General features: G+C 43.5%; 1 protein-coding gene across 1 annotated transcript in view; it reads left to right on the plus strand.

Annotated features, from left to right (window-relative positions):
• The window catches only part of thada (THADA armadillo repeat containing), a 559,310-nt gene that overhangs the window by 159,249 nt on the left and 379,287 nt on the right, over positions 1-20,774 (plus strand). The window lies entirely within an intron of this gene.

Here is a 20,774-nt window from a genome sequence, read left to right on the forward strand (position 1 = left end):
CTTTCTCCTTCCCCCTAGCTCTCTCGCCCCCTTTCTTTCTTCCTCCCTCTTTCTGCCTCCCCCTTTCTTTCTTTCTTTCTCCCTCCCCCTCCTTCGCTCCCTCCCCCTCCTTCTCTCCCTCCCCCTCCTTCTCTCGCTCCCCCTCCTTCTCCCCCTCCTGCTCTCCCTCCCCCTCCTCGCTCTCCCTCTCCCCCTCGCCCCCCTTGCTCGCGCTCTCTTCCCCCCCTCGCTCGCTCGCTCTCCCTTCCCCCCCCTCGCTCGCGCTCCCCCCCTCCTCGCTCGCTCTTTCCCCCCCTCCTCGCTCGCTCTCCCCCCCTCCTCGCTCGCTCTCCCCCCTCCTCGCTCGCTCTCCCTCCTCCTCGCTCGCTCTCCCCCCTCCTTGCTCGCACTCTCTTTCTCTCTTTCTTGCGCTCTCTCTCTCTCTCCAGCTCCCTAGCACCCCCCTCTCTATCTCTCTTGCTCCATCTCTCTCTCTCGCTCCCCTCTCTTTCTCGCTCTGTCCCTTCCTTTTCTCTCTCTCTCTCTCTCTCTCTCTCCCTCCCCTCTCTCTCCCTCTCTCTCTCCCCTTCTCTCTCTCTCTCCCTTCTCTCGCTCTCTCTCCCCGCTCTCTCTCTCTCTCTCTTCCCTTCTCTCTTTCTCTCTTCCCTTCTCTCTCTCTCTCCCCCCCTCCCTTCTCTCTCCCCCCTCCCTTCTCTCTCTCTCCCCGTTCTCTCTCTCTCCACTCCCTGCTCTCCACTCCCTTCTCCCTCCCCCTCTCTCTCTCTGTCCTTCCTCTTCTTTTTTCTTTTAAAGCTCCAAATATACCATCCTGCAATTTCCATCTCCCTACATCCTCACTATATTGAAATTAAGATTCGTTGTAAAGAATTCTCCTGTAACTCATTCTTTGTTGAAAACTCCCATCAGTTAATATTTCCTCTCAATCTTTTGGCTTTTACAAGAGGTTTGTTGTCACTGCTTGCTCAGTTACTTCATTTATTTTACTCTCCAGTTTTGGAAATGGTTTGGACTGTTGGCCTTTACGTTCATTTCACTTTTTTTTAAATCATCCACAATTCTGAAAAGCTCTATACAGTTCCAATGCATTTAAATTAGACTGCAAAGTGCACACATATTACACTTGTAATTTAAAAAGAAACATGCAATATATTGGTGACCGATGGATACAAAAAATGCACAGTTGGAGTTCAGATTGAGGCTCTCCAGTTTAGCATCTCTCATTTATTCAATTATTGAACCCCACAATTGTATCGCTGCCTTGTAATCTAGTCTCCTTTCATATTTTTGTCATGTACTTTTCTATTTTTAAGATGGTTCTGCTCCATGTCCTCCTCTAGCTAAGTAGTCGGGCTGTTAACCTGTTGCATTCCACAAATGCTTTCATGTATTGAATGTATCATCAATGTACTGCAAAAATGTGTTTCAATCACGCTGTCCAACAGACACCTGTGTGTGCTCATATATATTTACAAATACACACCGATATTGGTTGAAACTAGTTGGAGTAGTACACCCAACAGTTGTTTTGGTAGCAAACCAATAAGGGTCATAATGTAGTCTTACTCATAGCTGTATGATGCAAATAAAGGGACTATGTTGTGCAGCGTAATAAACTAGCAGTCCAATGTTAGGATTTCTGTTGATGGACCTCAAAGTGAGAGAACACAGATCAAGCAGCGTTTCTCTCATCCTGCAATATTGGCTAGTTGCATAATTACAGTTTTATGAAATTCTTCAGGCTGGGGAAGAAAAAAACTAAGTGAATTCAAGGCATCTTAGGCCGGGGCTATTAAATTATGAACTGAATCTGTCTTCTTGATTAGTGATAGCCATCTATTACTTATCCTTTGCTTCAAGTGACTGGCTTGTTGCGAGATATCCTGTTATTATCAGAGAGTAGATGATCTGTCTTTAATGTAATAAATTTGCAGAAATGTTTTTTGGTGAATAAAGATGCATGTAAAATGTTGCAGTAGCAGGTATATACCATCAGGTGGTTCTGTAACTACACTTTTTTTTAAAGTTCTGTGGTTGGGATAGAAGAAAATAATTGAATTATATGTAAAGGTATATTAGACTTGGCAAACTAAGAGATTTTTATCGACATTTATTTATCAGTTCTCTTTTTTCTCCTTCTCCCTGTGGTGGGCTTCTGATCTTCACTGCTATGAGCCCCTGAACTGTTCCTATTCTCTAGCTCCAGTTTTATCTATAGGCTCTTGTACAGGATATTCTAGTAGGGCTCCAGAGTAAGAGTAAAATTTTCTTAACCAGCTGACTGTTAGCCTGTCATTTTTTATGCATAAAGATTAAATGTACGACAAAAACTGCAAATGACAAAAGTTTAGAATTTGTCCTTTTTTAATGGTTTTTGATTCACAAAATGAGTCCCCCTTAACTCATTTATCCAGTTTATTTAAAAAAAAATCCAAATGTATCTTGAATTAATACAAGATGCTGTCCCTCAGTACCGAACCTGGGAAACCATTCCAAATGTTGGTCACTTACATGAAGAGATCCTTCCTGACATCAGTCCTAACTAGGCCTTTCACCAGTTTTAGCATTTGTCCTTTGTTCTCGTGACTTAGTTAACTTTGAAATAATGCTCTGGATTTTCCTATTTTGAACCATTTAATATCTTATATACTTCTATGATTTTCCCTCTTAGTAACGCTCTTTAAAGCTGAAGAACACCAATTTTCTCTGGCACTTCCCTGTAACTCAACCCTTCAAATGTATTCTTTTCTTATTTTTGTTCATGGGATGTGGGTGTCACTGGCAAGGCCAGCATTTATTACCCATCCCTAATTGCCTTTGTGAAGGTGGCGGTGAACCGCTGCCTTAAACCGCTGCAGTCATTGTGGTGTTAGGGAGGGAGTTCCAGGATTTTGACCCAGCGCCGATGAAAGAATGGTGATATATTTCCAAGTCAGCATGGTTGGAGGGGAACTTGCAGGTGATGGTGTTCCCATGCGCTTGCTCTGGAATTGTCTTTCTAGGTGGTAGAAGTCACAGGTTTGGAGGTGCAGCCGAAGAAGCCTTGGTGAGTTGCTGCAGTGCATCTTGTAGATGGTACACACTGCAGCCACGGTGCACCGGTGGTGCAGGGAGTGAATGTTTAGAGTGGTGGATGGGGTGCCAATCAAGAGGGCTGCTTTGTCCTGGATGGTATCGAGCTTCTTAAGTGTAGTTGGAGCTGCACTCATCCAGGCAAGTGGAGGGTATTCCATCACACTCCTGGCTTGTGCCTTGTAATGATGGAAGGGTTTTGGGGAGTCAGGAGGCAAGACACTCGCCACAATACCCAGCCTCTGATCTGCTCTTGTTGCCACAGTATTTATGAGGCTAGTCCAGTTAAGTTTTTGGTCAGTGGTGAGGGATTCGGCGATGGTAATGTTGTCGAATGTCATGGGGAGGTGGTTAGATTCTCGCTTGTTGGAGATAGTCATTGCCTGGCACTTTTGTGGCACAAATATTACGTGCCACTTGAATAACATTTTACATGCCATTCATATAACACTTTTGAAGTAAGAAAAAATCCGAAGATGCTTCCCAGGAGTCTTAAGAATTCGGCAAAAACATCGACATAAAATTTTGGACTTTTGGCCATTGTTTGGATACATTTTCTGTTACTGCAGAGAGCAGACAGCACTGACTTGGGGCAGGTCCAAACATGCCCCACAGGAATACACATCAGCGGGGCGGGGATGGGCAAATGGCTAAAAACAGGAACATCATCGTTGATGGGCGCCTTTTGTCATGGAATGGGAACCCATCAGTGAGACAGTAAGTAGAGTGGCCAGTGTTTCGACCATCGAAAGACAAAGGAAAGCAATTCGACCACAGACTGATCGGAGCCACACGTCGAGGTACAGCACAGTAACAAAGGAACAGGCCAAAGACTTGATTTTGCTCTTTTAGTTGCACAGCCTCGGGGGAAGAACAGTTGGACTTATGGCGCGAGAAGAAGCATTTTGCAAGTGTAAGAGACATCAGTTGCAGCCATCTCTCTCTCTCTCTCCCCTCTTCTACGCCTGCTTGCGTCATTCAACGCACAAGGACGAGCACTCCGTCTGGGACGGAGAGAAGAAACACCATCTACAAGCAAAGAGAGCCTCGCTATTTTGACTGGGAAGCTGACCTTGAGACTGGACACACAAGCAGCGGGAGAAGCAGCGAATAAGCCAGAGGGGTAATTGGTGAGCATTTATCCCAGTCCACATCGTTAAGACCACTGCATTGTGTGAAAGGGTGTCGTGTGTCCCAACCAAGCCTTAGGGGTTTTAGTGGGGAAGTTTCTGCAAGGATCATTAGCATATGCACATTCTGTTGGACAGATTTCAGTGGTGCAATTTTGAATCTGAGCAGGGGTGTTTTAGACGTGGGTACTTCGCGTTAGGGGCCTGTTTAGACGGGCCAGACTGTGTGTTGCTCTGTTTGTTTGTTTTACACTACCGTGGTGTGTTTTTACAGGGTGCAGGTGTGTGCTTTAACTTGAATAAAAGCATTGTGATGGTTGAGACCGAAAGATCTGTCTATGACTGTATATTGCTGTTTACGACTATAATTCCGGTGTCTAGAACTGTTGCAAAAAGGGTGATTCGATAACTTTAAAGATTATTTGTTTTTTTTCTGGTAGACACAAAAATTGGCACTTAACTTTCTCCTTCCCCACCACCGCCTATCCGTACTAACCAATTTGCGCTTCTTTTTTTTTTAAAGAATTTTTTAAAATCTTTGCTTCTTCAAGTCTACTTGGAGTTGTGACTCTGCTATTGAGGGAGTGAGTTGTATTGTTTGCTCCTAAAACTCCCTGAATGTCCTGTTGGTTTACTGCCAGGAGACAAGGTGCTATTCAGCTGGTGTCCGCTCTTTACTTTCCTTCCCCTGGAAGGCAAAACAGCATTTTTCTGGAATAGCTGAGTGAATGGAACGGCGGTGCAGACCTGCCTCCTCTCACTCTGACACTAAGTATTAGAGCTGCAGTGCTCAACCCCGATGGGGTGCTGCCCCCGTAGTTTTTTTTTGATATTCGGATATGTCACCAATCAAAACAATAAATGCATCAGAAATATACTCTGATAAGTCATTTACCATTTGAAAACAATTTAATTTTGGGAAGTAATGAAACTTAACATGAAATGCCAGCTCCACACTAACTACTTTATAATTTATAAGCAATTTGCCATCTTCAGTGTCGTCAGAAGAGTCTTGTGCTTCATTTTTGTAACATAAGTTCTTCCAATGTCAGCACAAAGTATCCCCTTGATTTGGCAAATTGTTTGCAATTTTCTGTATATGTTCATGAATTCAAGATAACATATGCCTTAATTATTGTTTTCTTTCTTTACCCTTATTAAAAAGTCCTTTATCATTATTTTGAATTACAAATGGAATTTGTTGAAGATATATATCACTTCACTTCTTCCTTCAAACAAAAACCATAAAGCAGACATTGATACAACTCTGCTCAAAAGAGATCGATTATCAACATCATCAGTCTCCCCACCATTCTCCAGCTAAATGCGCAGTAATGGCAATTTACCTACTTGTTGATCGCGTTGTATTTGGTTTTTCATATTCAATCAAAATATAAATGTGTTATGTCAGATTTCAAAACCAGAAGAATTCACTGGTTAACGATAATTTTGTTATTTTAATCAAATTGATTTAAAATCATTTTTCCACTAACTTCAAACCTGTGTCTGCAATAGTTTTAAAGTGCAATAATTTGAAGTGATATGGTGCAATATCAGTTGGGCTTTAATAGATTATTGACTAAGCACTTGTTTTGAGAGGGGCAATAAGTTACAGGTAGGAAGAGTGTACAAAAATTTAATTTAAAAATCATTCCCCAGGACAAAATCTGCACATTTTATTGCTGTCTCCTGTTGAGATGTTTTGTACCAGAGCACTGCAAAATTCTGTGTGTGCCGTATTGTGGAATGGCAGAAAATCCGAAGCCCCTTCAATTTTTTAAATGATTAGGTGACAGTCAGTTTGTCTAATTTCTTCTCCTTGATTGAAAATGACAGGCCAATGAGTGCACGTGGGAATGACATTCTGTCTGGGACGAGATGTATTGAATTGCCACATTAAGCTTTACATGAATGGGTTATTAATCGCTTCATTTTATTTTCATTCATGATTACATTAGGAAATTTTAGATAAAGCTGTTATTTTTGCAAAAATAACTTTTGAAAAGTCCTGATAAATCTCCCAATATTTCTGAATTAACTATGGATATCGCAATAGTTCTATTTAACCACTAAAACACAATTTGGGAAAATCATATTTAGCAGAGTGCTTTGTTAACATGAAGGTAGATCCACAGATGTTGAACTAGGCATGAACTTGTGTGAGCTTATTTACATTCCTACCAGTAACTAATTGAGAAATTTAGCGGCTCTGGTTTTGATAAGAGTTGCAGCCAAAATATTAATCTATTTTTCTTTTTTATACAAGCTGTTTTTCCTGCTAGAATTGTTTTATTACTCCAGATCTTAACCTACTGTGGGGTTTTTGTGCCTATATATTTTGAGTAAGCAGGTTTGATTGTCATTTTTTAATTAGAATCTCGGAGTAAGGTACAAAGTTCATATTGTATCAGTTGGCCATCGGGACTGTCAATGGCTATGCAGTAGAAGCCTCTGAATGTTGAGCATGTCCTTTGTTCAATCGCTTCTATTAAGCAAAATATTGTCACGTAGTGGGGGCTGACCGGCTCCTGAATGAATGCTGCCTTTAGATCATTGATGAACACCCACTAATTGATGCATATAGAGAGTGTGCTGGATACCACAGAAGTTTCAGCTAGTTTGTATTAAAACACTGTAAATCTTCAAGAATAATGCATATTTCTTCCTTCCCTCCAAAAAATGCTAAAAATGGCATATTTGCAGATACTGAACATGTATTATGTATTGGGGGATTGTACTTGAGGATTTATGATATTTGTTGAGTGGACTGCCTGAACGAAACAGTATGCTTATGTACCAGCCCATATGGTATTAGTTAGCATGTTGCAGCCTTGTGCCACAAATTTCCCCACTCTGCAAATACCCAACTTCAACTGTGCTGCTTGTGATGTATCTCAGCAGAGATGAACTGCTGTCTGGAAGTAAGTTCGGGAAACTAAGAAAATGAAAATCTAAAATTAGTAAATGCTCCAATCTGTGCTTCCTTCTTAAAAAAACAATATATGTTAATCACACTTGCGAGACTAAATGTATAGAATTAGGCCAATTTGATTAGTTGAAACATTCAGGGGCTGAAATTGTCCTCCACCCTGTTTGGGGCGGATAATTTGAATTAACTGAGAATTTAGCGCCCGTAGAGATGGGGCAGAGAATGGAGCGATATTCAGGGCTTTTTTTTGGGAAGCTTCCCGGCACTCTTGGACGCTGCTGGAGGCGGGAGTGGAGCGGAACAGAGTCAGGAGTGGGGCGAAAGGTGGGCGGTGTCATTTAGCTGACACGTTGTAACGTTCCTCTCCTTCACTTAAAGGGGAGGAACGCTGAGAGGCTGGGCCACCAGGGTGGGGTTTGGCCTGGCACCTAAGAAGGGGTGCCGGTGACCTGGCCAAACCAGCGGCCACTATTGTCGAACAGACTCAGGAGTCGGACAACAATTAAAACAAAATGCCGGCCGCGGCGGTACGCCCTCCCCGTTAGGGCAGTCGCAGTGCCCAGCCACTGCAAACTTCGCACCCGCGAAGCTGTCGGGGGCACTGACTGACGCTGACCATGCTCCCGCGAGGCAATTGCCTCCGCAAAAAGGGTAGGGGATCGGCGGGGCGGGATGGGAAAGACAGGGCGCGTGGAAACCCGTTTCCACCACCTTGGTGACCTGAGTTCTGATGAAAGGTCATCGACCTGAAACGTTAACTCTGTTTCTTTCTCCACAAATGCTGCCGGATCTGCTGATTTATTTCCAGCATTTTTTTGTTTTTATTTCAAATTTCCAGCATCCACAGTATTTTGCTTTAGCGTTAATACTTTTAGTAATGTGGCCAATTTTGTGAGTCAGTTCCCCAGCAAAGATGGGGGCCACAGTGTTAGTACTCAGCAACTCTGGTCATCCTGGAGGGGGTGCAGAGATGAACCACAACATTGATCTTTCGTATCACCGAGGGCTGAGTTATGAGGATGAGCTCAAAAAACTCAGACTCTTCCTCCTTGAAAGGTAGCAAAAGGGAGGACATCTTTATAAAGATATACATGATACTAAGTAGAATAGAAAATGTAAATCTGGAACTTTACTTTAAGTTAAATATTGACTGTAGGACAAAGGAACACAGGTATAAATTGGTTAAAGACAATTCAGCAATATAGGTTGAGCGCCCGGAATCAGCAAACCTCAGGACCGAGGCTGTTCCGGATTCCAGGTATTTCCGGAATTTGGAACCTCTTTGCCTGGGCCGAGGTAAGGGGGGGAGCCGGGGCCGGGGCGAGGTCGGACCGCTGAGGGCCGGGGCGAAGTCGGGCGGGAGGGGTGTCTGGATTCCTGAACATTTTTCGGTTTCCGGATGACCCCGCCATGGATCGGCCCGGTCCTCGGCAGCCCAACCTCGCCCCATCCCTGACTCTCCCCCCCCCCCCCCCCCCCCCCACCTCGCTTGCCTTCTCCCACCGGCCCCGGCTCCCCCCTCCCTTACCTCAGCCCAGGCAAAGACGTTCCAAAATCCGGAAATATTTGGAACAGCCTCGGTCCTGAGGTTTGCGGATTCCAGACGCTCAACCTGTATTGCTGAATTGTATTTAACCAGTTCATACCTGTGTTCCTTTGTCATACAGTCAATATTTAACTTAAAGTTCCCGGATTCCAGAACATTCCGAATTTTGGAACTCTGGATTTCGGACGCTCAATCTGTATCAGGAAGCAGTTCTGGCACAAAGAGCTTTCAATATCTTGGCACAAAAGCAAAATACTGCGGATGCTGGAAATCTGAAATAAAAACAGAAAATGCTGGAAATACTCAGCAGCTCAGGCAGCATCTGTGGAGAGATGAAACAGAGTTAATGTTCCAGGTCGATGATCCTTCATCAGAACAATCAATATCTTGGGATGGTCTTCCAGGAGACTTGTCAAGCCGAAAAGTCTGAAATCATTTAAGAGGCATTTTACAGCATAGAAGGCCATTTGGGCCAGCAGGTCTGTGCCCGTTCTTTGTCAGAACAATCCAAAACTAATCTCACTGCCTGCTTTCCCCCCAAAGTCCTGGACCTTCCTCTACATCAAATATGTATCCACTTTTTTCTTAAAAGATCCAATGATTTCTGCCTCAACTAGTTCAACTTAATCACTCCTGTGCACCTAAAAAAAAAATGAATTTTATAAACTTTGCCTTTTCCGAACTTGTTTCAGTTAAGTTTCTGTTTAAACACAGTTCTGATTTCTGTGCCTTTTCTACCATTTCCACATAACATTCTATAGAACTGATTATGGTCGGAGCAGTTCTGCTCGCGTTAGCTGAGTCTACCCATAATTATAGGCAATTTTTTAAACTTTATAATAGATTTTTTCTGAAGCTTTTTGTTTGGCTAAGCTTCTGGAGTTAGAAATTGTTACAAATTTTAAACCATTAAAAATTAATGTAAAAGTGAATTCAGAATTAACGAATTCAATCATATTTGGCATTGCAACTTCCACTGCGCATACACACAAACTCAGAATCTTCACTACCTCTGGTAATGTACTTCATGTATAATTGCATGCACCCTACTGCTGATAATTTAAACTCATTTTTTAGGCTAAGAAAACGTGAATTGTCCAGTAATTTGAATTAAGCAAAGTAAGTGACAGTGCTTAAAAAAAAATGAATTATGTAACTTTGAATTAATGACTGCCATAATCACAATTTTATCATAAAATAATTGATATTTGATTCCTGGAAATAAGTAATTTTATAGGAATATAGAAACAGGAATGGACCATTCAGCCCTCAAGCCTGTTCCACCCTTCAATTAGATTATGGCTGGGTCTGTATCTTAACTCCATCTACCCACATTCGTTCTGTAATTCTTGCCTAACAAAAACCTATTAATCTTAGTTTTGACATTTTCAATTGACAGAGTCTTCCAGATTTCCACTACCCTTTGTGTGAAGAAGTGCTTCCTGACATCACCCTTGAACTGCCTAGCTCTAATTTTAAGGTTATATCTGTACTCCCCCACCAGAGGAAATAGTCTCCCTATCTATCTTATCAAACACCTCAATTCAATCACCACTTAATCTTCTAATACTCAAAGGAATGCAAGCCTAGTCTTTGCAATCTGTCCTTATAATTTAACCCTTTTAGCCCTGGTATCATTCTGATATCTAAAGAGCTGTTATTGATTTATTGACAAGTTGTGAAGAAACTATTATGAGAAGAAGCAAATATTTACTGTCAACTAAATGCGAGTCATTTATATGAAGGTTTTACTCAAACTGCACAACACAATCTCCTTATTATCATTAACTAAAAACTTGATCTAAATTCTTTTTGCCTAAATTTGATTTTGTGACAAATGCCAATTTTTGAATGTTGAGTAGGTAAGTGGAGTCCCAGTAATTGGGGGTTTGAAAGCACATTGACATCTTGTCAGTTGGAAGTTTTATTACCCAATAAATGATTACTATAAAAACATACTCTCTCCTCGTTTTACCAATCTCATTTTCCTTGAAACCCATACACCTTGAAATCCTTGATATTGAAATACATACACATTTACTAATTGTAAACAGATGGAAACTAGTAATGTAGCAAGGAAATGTTGAACTTGGAATTTAGTTACAGCTGACATGCGGCTGGAAAATGAATGGGTATGGTGAAATGTAAGCACACTATTACATTTGCAGATATAATAAGCCATAGTGGTTGAGGAGTAGGCAATATTTAATAGTGGAATAATTGGAGCAGGAAATATGAAATTGGAGTTTTAAGTTTTTAAAAACAATAACTCAACACAAGAAGTTCTATTTCGACTTATCATTTTTAAAAGTTAGAGGTTAATACAGAAAAGATGTACAACTAAGAAATGACTTCAGTATTATCTAGCTGGAGAGCAAAATGTAGTTGTTATTTAAGATGCAGGAATGCTTCAAAAATGTATGTGCTGATGTTTTTTGGGATTATGGAAAAATGTATTCAGTCTGAATGTCGGGCCTCATAATTTATCATCCACATATCAGCTGAAAATGATCTAACTGCCATGCACATGATGGTTACATAAATGATTGTAGGGCCTCTCGGCTAACATAAACCAGGTTGGGAGTTGGGACACGAAGAATATCAGCCTTATGTTTATTTACAGCAATCAAGCAGCATCTTTGAACAGTGTAATAAACCAGCTGCCTGTTTTAACTGAAATCTAGTTTATAACATAAAGCAGTAATTTGATGTGAAACTTCTCATTTTGGCATAGAATTTGAAACATGATGTTTATCTGACCAGTAAAATCTAAATATAATTTAAATCTTCCTCTCCAAAAAGCAAATCAAAACATACAGTTTCATGAAACTAATACTGTATTTGAAACTACTTGTACACTGTAACCCCATTCAGTTTAGACATTCTTAGTGGATTCAAAGTTGACTATTTGGAAGAAGAATATATTTGAAGATTATATTTGTATTCCTAGTTTTAAAAAAAAGGTTATTTCTCAGAAGAAGCACTATTGCGTTTTTGGATGTCATGCAACAACAACTACAATGACAAGCATTCATATGGTACCTTTAACATAGTAAACAATCACAAGGCACTTCATGATGTGTAATTAGGCAAATTGACACTGAGCCAAAGAGGGACCTATTAGGAGGGGTGATGAATAGCTAGATCAAAGAGTTAGGTTTTAAGGAACATCTTAATGGAGGATAAAGAGGTGGCAAGGCTGGGATTTAAGGAGTCAGAGTTGGAGGAATGCAGAGTTCTTGGAGAATTGCAGGCCTGGAGGAGATTGGAAGGGGCAAAGTAATGAAGGGATTTGAACGTGAGGATGAGAATTTTAATTTGGATGCATTGGGGGATTGGGAGCTCATGTAGGTCAACGAGCACAGGGGTGGTGGGGGAGTGGGGTTTGGTTTGGTTTGCAAAAGAACACCAGCAGCAGTTTTAGATGAGCTGATGTTTATGGAGGGTGGAGGATGTCCAGGAGAGCATTGGAATAGTTGAGTTTGGAGGTGGCAAAGACTGGATGAGGTTAGCGGCATCAGATGTGTGGAGGCAGATGATGTTAGAGGTGGAAGTAGGCTGTCTTTGTGCTGGAGAGGATCAAATGGAACGTCGAAATTGTGAATGGTCTGGTTGAACTTGTAACAGTAGCCAGGGAGGGATATGGAATTGGAGGTGAGAGTGCAGAACTTGTGGCAAAGACCAAAGATGATAGCTTTGTTCGTCCTAATGTTTAGCTAGAGGAAATCACTGCTCATCCAGAGCTGGATGTCAGAAAAGCAGCCAAACAACACGGGGGCAGTGGAAGGGTTGAGAGAGGTGATGAGAGGTAAAACCTGGGGCTCAATTTTCCCCAATGTCGGTTTTTGGTCTATTACAAGAGTTATGCCCGTTTTTTTTTGGCCCCGACTACTCCAAAAAAAAAATAACTAGCATGTTTCCCCGTTATATATTTAGCTTCGGGGAGGGGGAGCGGTTGGGAAGCCTAATATCTGTGCCGTAAAAAAATGACCCCCCCCCTTCCCTTCTGCGCATGCGCAGGGAATAAAAGTATGTTTGTTACATGACTGCTATGGGCGCGCATGCCCAGTATAGCTCCCGGTCTGCATTCGGCCATTTTTAAAGCACCATTTTAATTCTCAGTGGAAAAATGGGAGTTGCAATACAATATGCAAAGCGGCTCAAGGACCAAAAATTTCTCTCAGGACGAAGTGGAGGCACTAGTTACTGTAATTGAGGCCAGATGACACGAGCTGGACACCAGCAGAGGTCACATAAAAGTTTCACCCAAAGAAATGAAGAAACGCTGGAACCAACTTGCAGAAGTGACCACCTCGAGGTCTGGAGGCCAGTGCAAAAAGAAGTGGCAGGACCTTGGTCAAGTAGTTAGTGTAAGTAATATTTTCATTTATTCACTGGAATTGCAATTGTGAATGTGACCATCTGTATGTCCCACCCAGCAGAAAGACACCCTCTCTAAAACGTAATATTTTCATCTTTGCAGAAGAAGGTAGCACATGACAAAAGGGAAAGGACTCAAACAGGAGGAGGCCCGGTAAATCAGCACCCACTGACAACCTTGGAAGACGGGGTCGCTGTTTTGATGGGTCCTGCCTGGAGAAAAGCAACCACCACTGCACAAACTGGGCCCACACTCGAGGGCGAGGGTAAGTCCTGCAAATTCCACATTCTGGCTTTGCTAAATGTTAAATACTGCGCGGGCTAGCCATGCTTCGGTTCATGGGAATGTCTCCATCAGCTACACTTCAGTTGATGCAATGTGCTATCATTCATCATGGTCTTTCAAATCAGCCTGCTGCCTGCGCTGTGTGAGACTGCTCATGCCACCCTGCCCCTCCTCTGCTGCAAACCATTTGTCTGTTCTGTTATATTTTGCAGAACTTGAGGCCAACCCTGACGAGGCTGAAGCTGATGCAGAAGAAGATTCAGATGCGGACAAGCCTGAAGAGGAGAACATCTTCCAATCCCACCTTCCAGACTATGAGGGGGAGGGGATGGACAAAGCCCCCACTCTTGTACTCACTCTGGAGGAGGTGCAGGTGCCACCCATTGAGGTGCCAGGCCCTTTGCTGAGTGGTACGAGTGTTGGGACAGTCCATAGTTTCTCTCAGTCCGTGGCTGGGGATTCCAGTGGGGTGCAGCGAGGCACACCCAGGGCCCCACCATCCGAGGCTGCGGGTCCCAGTGGGATGCAGCGAGCCACACCCAGGGTGAGCTCGGCAGCGCTCTCCTGAGGTGCAGGATCTAACAGATGTGGTTCAGATGATGGCAGTGAGTGCGAAGAGCATTGACCTTACGCGATTACTCCTGGACCCTATCAGTGGGTGAGTGACGAGGTATCGGGACTGTCTGGGGAAGTAACAACACTCTCACGAGAAATGGGAACACTGTCCAGGAACATGAAGGAGGAATTGTCGCAGGTAGCTGATACACTGTCAGTGAACACGAGGGAGGGAATGTCGGAGTTAGCTGCTGCAATAAGGGAACGTGCCCAGACCCCACGGCCATTGACAGAATCAACTGCCACACCCACTCCAGTCCCCAGACTAGCCTCTGAAGAGGCCCAAGCCGGGCCTTCCACATTACCGCCTGCCCCCCCCCCATCAAGAAGTGCACATTACCCGAGATGTTCGAAAGAATAAGCTTGGTACCAACCTGAGAAATGCTGCGCCATCGCCTGCGGGCAGGGGTGGAGTCACCAAGACCAAGCACAGCGGGCGGTCTTAGAATAAGGTGGAGGAGAGATGGATGCAGTCTTTCTTTGCTGCTGTTATTATTATTGTTGTTACTGTTGTAACTGTTCTCAAATTAAAAGTTTTTTGTAAGTTATGTAAATTTACAAGTGTAAAAGTTTGCAAGCGATCTTAAAGTTTGTAAGTGATCTTAACTGAAAACTTTAAAGTTTGATACAAGAATATTTTTATTAAAGTTAAGTACAAACGAGTGTTAAACTTTTGAATAAAATATATTTTAAATTATAACTGAATAATTTCCATTATGTGTTCCATTATTAACACAACTTTTTGAACTCAAGTAGAATCATTTCCATTATTTGTTCCATTAAAACAGCACAACATTACAGAATAGGTCCAAACAGTAAACATGGTCCATTTGGAATAGTTGCCGCTGAGCCTTCAGGCAGCAAAGCGTTCACGGATGGCTGCTGGCACTGTCGTACATGGCTTCCTCGTCCTCCTCGTCCTCCTCGTCCGCCTCATCTTCCTCCTCATCATCAGCCACTCTCACCTCGGGTGGGCCTTCTCCTACCAGCTGCTGCTGCCTCATGATGGCTAAGTTCTGCAGCATGCAACTCACAGCAGTAAACTGACCGACAATCTCAGGGGAGTATTGCAAGTAGCCTCCGGAATGGTCCAGGCATCGGAAACGCTGTTTCAAAATGCCAATGGTCCTCTCTATTATGCTGCGCATTACAATGTGCGACATGTTGTATTCCCAGTCAGCTGCCATTCGAGTTACGCGTAGGAGTGTCATGAGCCAGGTGGTGAGGCCGTACCTATTGTCTCCCAGCAGCCAGCTGTGCCCTTCTGGCTGCTGCTGAAACATAGCAGATATAGCGCTCTTGCGTAGGATGAAATCATCATGGGTGCTCCCAGGGTATTTCGCATCAACTGACATGATGCGATGCATGTTGTTACACATGAGCTGCATATTAATAGAGTGGAAGCCTTTTCTGTTCCTGTACATCTCTGAATCCTCCAGAGGTGCTCGCAAGGTGATGTGGGTACAATCAATGCAGCCCTGTATCTTTGGGAAGCCAGCAATCCTGGAGAAGCCCACAGTCCTTTCACGCATTGCTTGGGCGGTCATGGGGAACATTATGTCGTTATTCCTCCGGGCATATAGTGCAACTGTCACCTGCCAAATGCATGTTGAGAAATGGTGCACACATACCCAGTTGTGGCCTGTAATGTTCCAGATGCATAGAATGAAAGTGCAGCTGTAAACTTCACTTCGACTGAAAAAGCAGTCCTCCTGATGCTTCTCGGGTGCAGGGTCTGCTTTTACTAACTCACAGATCTCAGTTACAACTTCTTTGCGGAAACACAGCCTTCTCACATAGTCTGCATCACTCAGGTGCAGGTATGAATACCCGACGTGAGTAAGGCCTCCTGCCCATCATCCTATGTGCCCTGAGGTTCCTTATGCGATTGACGTCGAATTAATCGTCTCCTCTGCAGCACCGTCATGCAGAAGGCATGCACGAGATATGGCATTGTCAATATTGCCCCCATAATGAAATTGTACCTTGCAAGAAGCTCAATTGTAACTTTGCAAGGACCACACCTTGGTCTGCACATGCGCAATAGGTTTGCTTAGAATGGGAAGCTAGGCATTCAATGAGGACATTTGGGGCAACGAAGTCTAATGCAATTCTTTAATTTTAGATTTTTTTCAAAGTACCACCCCACCACTGACCGAACGTCTCCTCACCGGGCTCGAGGGTCGACCGGCAGATTTGCTCCCTCGCCCAGACACATGGGCTCGGCAAGCCCCCCAGGCTTCTTGCTTTTTTTGAAGCTGCTGCATAGTGTAAGACTTCTCATCCCTTCAGTTTGGCTTCCATTCCCCCCACCCCCCCACCCCACCTTGGTTCTTTTGAAGCCGAGACCCGACCGAGCCCTTGTGTCCGGGTGAGGGAGCGATTCTGCTGGCCGGCGCTCCAACCCTCGAGCCTGGTGAGGAGACGTTCAGTCAGTGGTGGGGTGGTACTTTGAAAAAAATCCAAAATTAAAGAATTGCATTAGACTTCCATTTTCTCCGTTTTGAGTTTGAAAAAATTAAGCTTCATGATGCATATTTAATGTTTCTTGACTCTCTCCAAAACTTTGCATAAAAACAATGGCATCTGTCTGCGCTGATTTTTTTAATGCGCGCTGGTTTTTCTTAAGTGCCCAGAAGGTTTTTTGGGAGTGATCACATACACCTTCCTCGGAAAGTTGACCAAACTGGCGCAGACATCTATGACGCAAAATAATCCTAAACTAAAAAAAATCGTAACTGAGGCGGAAACTTGGATATTTTAATTTAGGCCCAAAAAGACAGTGCAGATAACTGAGGAAAATTGAGCCCATGGTGTTGTCAGCGTACATGTGGAAGCTGGGGCAGTGTTTTTGGTTGATGTTGCTGAGGGGCAGTTTATAGATGAGGAAGAGGCGGGAGACGAGGGTAGATATTTTAGGGACTCTAGAGGTAATGATGCAGGCGTGGGATTAAAAGCTGTTGCTGGAGATGCACTGGCTGTGAATGGATCACTGAGATTGGAACCAAGCCATTCCACTCAATTGGACAACGGACAAGAAGTGTTGACCGTGTCTAAGGTAGTAGAGAGGTTGCGAAGGATGATGATGGACAACGGTCACAGTCGTAGAGGATATCATTTGTGACGGGAAAGATAGGTACAGATTTGGGAGTTGGGAAAACATTAGAACTTGGGAGAGGAAAGGGAGGTTAGAGATGGTGCGGTAGTTTGCAAAGAAAGAGGGATGATCAGTAGTTTTTATTGAGGAGGGGTAATGACAGTTTTGAAAAGGAGGGGGTCAGTATCTGAGAAGCGAGACCATTTACAATGTCAGTTAGGGGGTCAGGAACGGAAGTTGGGTGGTCAGTCAGAATGGAGTCAAGAGAACAGGTAGATGAGCTTGGAGAGGGCATGAGGGGAGATGCAAGAGAAATTAGAGAAAGGAACAAGTACATGGCTAGGATGGAAGGAATTTCTGGGAAGCTTGGCTTGGTAGGTAAGGAGAAGGATGATTCGGCAGAGAGCTGAGCAGATGGTCTCAGTCTTGGTAACAAAGAAGTCCTTGAGCTCCTTGCACTAGCTGGAGGTGAAAATGATAGCAGGGCAGAGGGGTTTAAGGAGACGGTTTACAGTGAAGAAAAGAAGCTGGGGATTATCTTTGTATTTCAGGATGATCCTGGAATAGTGAGTCATTTTGACAGAGGAGAGCAGGGCTTGATAGTGCCTGATGTGATCAGTCAGATCTCGTGTTGGATGCTAAACCAGATGTACGCAAGTTGATGTCCGGAAGCAGTTCACACAAAGGGTAATAGAAATCTGGAACTCGCTGAATCAAAAAGTTGTTGAGGCTAGGTCAGTTGAAAAATTCAAAACTGAGGTGCATAGATTTTTGTTAGGTAAGGTTATTAAGGGATGTGGAGCAAAGGTGGTTAAATGGAGTCGAGGTACAGATCAGTCATGATCTAATTGGATGGTGGAACTGACTCGAGGGGCTGAATGTCCTGCTCATATTCCTATGATGAGTTCAAGTCGCATATTCTGCTCAGGTTCAGCCTCCTCAACCAGTGGACCTCGAGTCTCTTACGATCCAAAGCATGTCTTTACCTGCCTAATATCTCTCTAAACAGGACCAAGATCCCCAGTTTAAAACTCTTGCCATTATTCACCAGCTTACTGGAATCTACCAGTTGCCACTACATAATTTCCCTCTCTTTTTGTTCGGTGCATTTAATGTATATTCAGTCAGCTCATGATTTGGGCTATAAAGCAGCAGAAATACTTATTTAAAATAGAAGGGGTAAATGAACAGTATTTGATGCAATACAGTCTATTTACTGTCATTTGTAAAATTTGCGTTTCTTCATGATGCATGTGATCATCATCATCATCATAGGCAGTCCCTGGAAATCAAGGAAGACTTGCTTCCACTCCAAAAGTGTGTTCTCAGGTGACTGTATAGTCCAATATGGGAATTACAGTCTCTCACAGGTAGAACAGACAGTCATTGGAGGAAAGGGTGGGTGGGACTGGTTTACTGCACGCTCCTTCCGATGCCTGTGCTTGTTTTCTGCATGCTCTCGGCGACGAGACTCGAGGTGCTAGCGCCCTCCTGGATGCTCTTCCTCCACTTAGGGTGGTCTTGGGCCAGGGACTCCCAGGTGTCAGTGGGGATGTTGCACTTTATCAAGGAGGCTTTGAGGGTGTCCTTGAAACATTTCCTCTGCCTACTTGGGGCTCGCTTGCCATGTAAGAGTTCCGAGTAGAGCGCTTGCTTTGTGAAAAGTAATAAAGACTTCTCTCCCTTTACTATCTCTCAACATATATAGAACCTTGATGTTCACTTCATACATAGTGAAATTTAGCATGGAGTCTCCCCCTACTATCTGCTGACTGTCAGCTGATTTTATGAGCCAAGGGCATCCACAGAAGTATCATTTCAAATTGTTTGAAGGTGTACTGGATGAAATGTTAAACCGAGGCCACGTCTATCCCTGGGGTAGATGTAAAAGATCCCATGGCACTATTTTGAAGAGTAGTGGGGTTCTCCTGGCACAGAGTTATTACTATCTCTGCATCAGCAAGTGGTATTTTTATGAAAACTTAAGAACTATTTATTACTTGTGCCAGAACAGCATTATTTCTCCCAAGTACAACAACAACAACTTGTACTTATATAGCACCTTTAACATAGTGAAACATCCCAAGGCGCTTCACAGGAGTGTTTTAAAACAAAACAAATAAATTTCAAGTTCCAAATTTCAAGTATCTCAAGTTTCAAGTCCCACTCCAAGGACTTGAACACATAAATCCAGGTTGACAATCCAGTGCAGTGAGTGCTGTGGGAGTGCTGCACTGTCGGAGGTGCCACCTTTCAGATGAGACGTTAAATTGCCCCCTCAGGTGGACGTAAAAGATCCCATGGCACTATTTTGAAGAAGAGCAGGGGAGTTATTCCTAGTGTCCTGGCCAATATTTATCCCTCAACCAACATCACTAAAACAGATTATCTGATCATTATCACATTGCTGTTTGTGGGACCGTGCTGTATGCAAGTTAGCTGCCATGTGTTCTATATTACAACAGCGACTACACCTCAAAGGTACTTCATTGGCTGTAAAACGCTTTGGGACATCCTGAGGTGGTGAATGGCGCTATATAAATGCAAGTATTTCATTCTTACTGATACAAAGTCAATTCACAAAAGTCAGCAATTCCTTTAATTAAATTAGATGATTAGCCATTCATTGTCAAATACATAAGCTGCTTGTTCCTAGTTTTAAATACCTATGATAGTTGGAACTTAATTATTTTTTATTCGTTCATGGGATGTGGCAAGGCCAGCATTTATTGCCCATCCCTAATTGCCCTTGAGAAGGTGGTGATAAGCCGTCTTCTTGAACCACTGCAGTCCGTGTGGTGAAGATAGTCCCACAGTGCTGTTAGGGAGAGAGTTCCAGGATTTTGACCCAGCGATGATGAAGGAATGGCCATATATTTCTAAGTCAGGATGGTGTGTGACTTGGAGGAGAACTTTTAGGTGATGGTGTTCCCATGCGCCTGCTGCCCTTGTCCTTCTAGGTGGTAGAGGTCGTGGGTTTGGGAGGTGCTGTCAAAGAAGCCTTGGCAAGTTGCTGCAGTGCATCTTGTAGATGGTACACACTGCAGACATGGTGTGCTGATAGTGGAGGGAGGGAATGTTGAAGGTAGTGGATGGGGTGCCAATTAAGTGGGCTGCTTTGTCCTGGATGCTTTGAGCTTCTTGAGCGTTGTTGGAGCTGCACTCATCAAGGCAAGTGGAGAGTATTCCATCACACTCCTGACTTGTGCCTTGAAGATGGTGGGAAGACTCTGGGGAGTCAGAAGGTGAGACACTCGCCACAGAATACCCAGCTTCTGGCCTGCTCTTGTTGACACAGTATTTATGTGGCTGCCCCTAGGTTGTTGATGGTGGGGTGTTCGGCGATGGTATTGCCGTTGAATGTTAAGGGAAGTGGTTAGACTCTCTCTTGTTGGAGATGGTCATTGCCTGGTACTTGTGTGGCACGAATGTTACTTGCCAGTTCTCAGCCCAAGCCTGAATGTTGTCCAGGTCTTGCTGCATGAGGGCATGGACTACTCCATTATCTGAGGAGCTGTGAATGGAACTGAACACTGCAATCATCAGTGAATATCCACACTTCGACCTTCTGATGGAGGGAATGCTGCATCCATCCAGCCATTCGAAGATGCTATAAAATACCAAAGCTTCTACATTCGATTAACATTATCCTACAAAAAACACCTTTTTTGATGGAAACCCAGACCGAGGTGCATATTAATTAGCCTTTAACTGCTTGAAAA

This window comes from Pristiophorus japonicus, chromosome 9, assembly GCF_044704955.1.
Source record: "Pristiophorus japonicus isolate sPriJap1 chromosome 9, sPriJap1.hap1, whole genome shotgun sequence".
NCBI classification, from domain to species: domain Eukaryota; kingdom Metazoa; phylum Chordata; class Chondrichthyes; family Pristiophoridae; genus Pristiophorus; species Pristiophorus japonicus.